Source organism: Taudactylus pleione, unplaced genomic scaffold (genome assembly GCF_031769625.1).
Source record: "Taudactylus pleione unplaced genomic scaffold, aTauple2 ptg000967l, whole genome shotgun sequence".
NCBI classification, from domain to species: Eukaryota; Metazoa; Chordata; class Amphibia; order Anura; family Myobatrachidae; genus Taudactylus; species Taudactylus pleione.
The window spans coordinates 5,517,501-5,520,000 of NW_028285368.1; the positions used below are offsets into that span (position 1 = coordinate 5,517,501).

A 2,500-nucleotide genomic window follows, 5' to 3' on the forward strand; every position below is an offset into this window, starting at 1 on the left:
TTACTTGAGTTAAGAAGTAAAAGAGGCATAAAGTTAATTTTTTAGAGCACCTACAGCCAAACCACACTGGACATGCCCAATCTAGTCTGATCTTGGAAGCTATGCAGTGTTGGGCCTGGTTAGTACTTGGATGGGAGACCACCTTGGAATACCAGCTGCTGTAGGTAATTTTATACTGCCATAACATTCTTTTCTATTACATTTTACATTTAATTTTTTCAACTTATCAATGAATTTATTTGAGTTAAGAAGTAATAGATGTCTAAAGTTAATGTTTTTGAGCATCTACAGCCAATCCACACTGGACATGCCCAATCTTGTCTGATCTTGGAAGCTATGCAGTGTTGGGCCTGGTTTGTACTTAGATGGGAGACCACCTGGGAATAGCAGGAGCTATAGGTAATTTTATACTGCCATAACATTCTTTTCTATTACATTTTATATTTCATTTTTCAACTTATCATTGAATTTACATGAGTTAAAAAGTAAAAGAGGTCTAAAGTTAATGTTTTTGCGCACCTACAGCCAAACCACACTGGACATGCCCAATCTTGACTGATCTTGGAAGCTATGCAGTGTTGGGCCTAGTTAGTACTTGGATGGGACACCACCTGGGTATACCAGGTGCTGTAGGTAATTTTATACTGCCATAACATTCTTTTCTATTACATTTTACATTTCATTTTTCAACTTATCATTGAATTTACATGAGTTAAGAAGTAAAAGAGGTCTAAAGTTAATGTTTTTGCGCACCTGCAGCCAAACCACACTGGACATGCCCAATCTCGTCTGATCTTGGAAGCTATGCAGTGTTGGGCCTGGTTAGTACTTGGATGGGAGACCAACTGGAAATACCAGGAGCTGTAAGTAATTTTATACTGCCATAACATTCTTTTCTATTACATTTTACATTTCATATTTCAACTTATCATTGAATTTACTTGAGTTAAGAAGTAAAAGAGGTCTAAAGTTAATATTTTTGAGCACCTACAGCCAAACCACACTGGACATGCTCAATCTCGTCTCTTCTTGGAAACTATGCAGTGTTGGGCCTGGTCAGTACTTGGATGGGAGACCACCTGGGAAAACCAGGTGCAGTAGTTAATTTTATATAGCCATAACATTCTTTTCTATTACATTTTCCATTACATTTTTTCAACTTATCAATGAATTTACTTGAGTTAAGAAGTAAAAGAGGTGTAAAGTTAATATTTTTGAGCACCTACAGCCAAACCACACTGGACATGGCCAATGTTGTCTGATCTTGGAAGCTATGCAGTGTTGGGCATGGTTAGTGCTTGGTATGGAAAACCACCTGGGAATACCAGGTGCTGTAGGTAATTTTATACTGCCATAACATTCTTTTCTATTACATTTTACATTTCATTTTTCAACTTATCATTGAATTTACTTGAGTTAAGAAGTAAAAGAGGTCTGAAGTTTATGATTTTGAGCACCTACAGCCAACCACACTGGACATGCCCAATCTCGTCTGATCTTGGAAGCTATGCAGTGTTGGGCCTGGTTAGTACTTGGATGGGAGACCACCTGGGAATACCAGGTGCTGTAGGTAATTTTATACTGCCATAACATTCTTTTCTATTACATTATACATTTAATTTTTTCAAATTATCAATGAATTTACTTGAGTTAAGAAGTAAAAGAGGTCTAAAGTTAATATTTCTGAGCACCTACAGCCAAACCACACTGGACATGGCCAATGTTGTCTGATCTTGGAAGCTATGCAGTGTTGGGGCTGGTTAGTACTTGGATGGGAGACCACCTGGGAAAACCAGGTGCAGTAGGTAATTTTATATAGCCATAACATTCTTTTCTATTACATTTTACATTACATTTTTTCAACTTATCAATGAATTTACTAGAGTTAAGAAGTAAAAGAGGTCTAAAGTTAATGCATTTGAGCACCTACAGCCAAACCACACTGGACATGCCCAATCTCGTCTGATCTTGGAAGCTATGCAGTGTTCGGCCTGGTTAGTACTTGGACGGGAGACCACCTGGGAAAACCAGGTGCAGTAGGTAATTTTATATAGCCATAACATTCTTTTCTATTACATTTTACATTACATTTTTTCAACTTATCAATGAATTTACTTGAGTTACGAAGTAAAAGAGGACTAAAGTTAATATTTCAGAGCACCTACAGCCAAACCATACTGGACATGGCCAATGTTGTCTGATCTTGGAAGCTATGCAGTGTTGGGCATGGTTAGTACTTGGTAGGGAGACCACCTGGGAATACCAGGTGCTGTAGGTAATTTTATACTGCCATAACATTCTTTTCTATTACATTTTACATTTAATTTTTTCAACTTATCAATGAATTTACTTGAGTTAAGAAGTAAAAGAGGTCTAAAGTTAATATTTTTGAGCACCTACAGCCAAACCACACTGGACATGGCCAATGTCGTCTGATCTTGGAAGCTATGCAGTGTTGGGCCTAGTTAGTACTTGGATGGGAAACCACCTGGGAATACCA

General features: G+C 37.6%; 8 pseudogenes; all 8 read left to right on the plus strand.

The window, feature by feature from the left end:
• The first annotated feature begins 48 nt into the window (after window positions 1-48).
• LOC148455385 (5S ribosomal RNA) lies at window positions 49-167 on the plus strand (annotated as a pseudogene).
• Window positions 168-283: 116 nt separating this feature from the next.
• On the plus strand, window positions 284-402 carry LOC148455386 (5S ribosomal RNA; annotated as a pseudogene).
• Window positions 403-517: 115 nt separating this feature from the next.
• LOC148455387 (5S ribosomal RNA) lies at window positions 518-636 on the plus strand (annotated as a pseudogene).
• Window positions 637-751: 115 nt separating this feature from the next.
• Window positions 752-870, plus strand: LOC148455388 (5S ribosomal RNA; annotated as a pseudogene).
• A 115-nt stretch (window positions 871-985) lies between these two features.
• Window positions 986-1,104, plus strand: LOC148455389 (5S ribosomal RNA; annotated as a pseudogene).
• Window positions 1,105-1,455: 351 nt separating this feature from the next.
• LOC148455390 (5S ribosomal RNA) lies at window positions 1,456-1,573 on the plus strand (annotated as a pseudogene).
• Window positions 1,574-1,924: 351 nt separating this feature from the next.
• On the plus strand, window positions 1,925-2,043 carry LOC148455391 (5S ribosomal RNA; annotated as a pseudogene).
• Window positions 2,044-2,394: 351 nt separating this feature from the next.
• Window positions 2,395-2,500, plus strand: part of LOC148455392 (5S ribosomal RNA) — a 119-nt pseudogene continuing 13 nt past the window's right edge.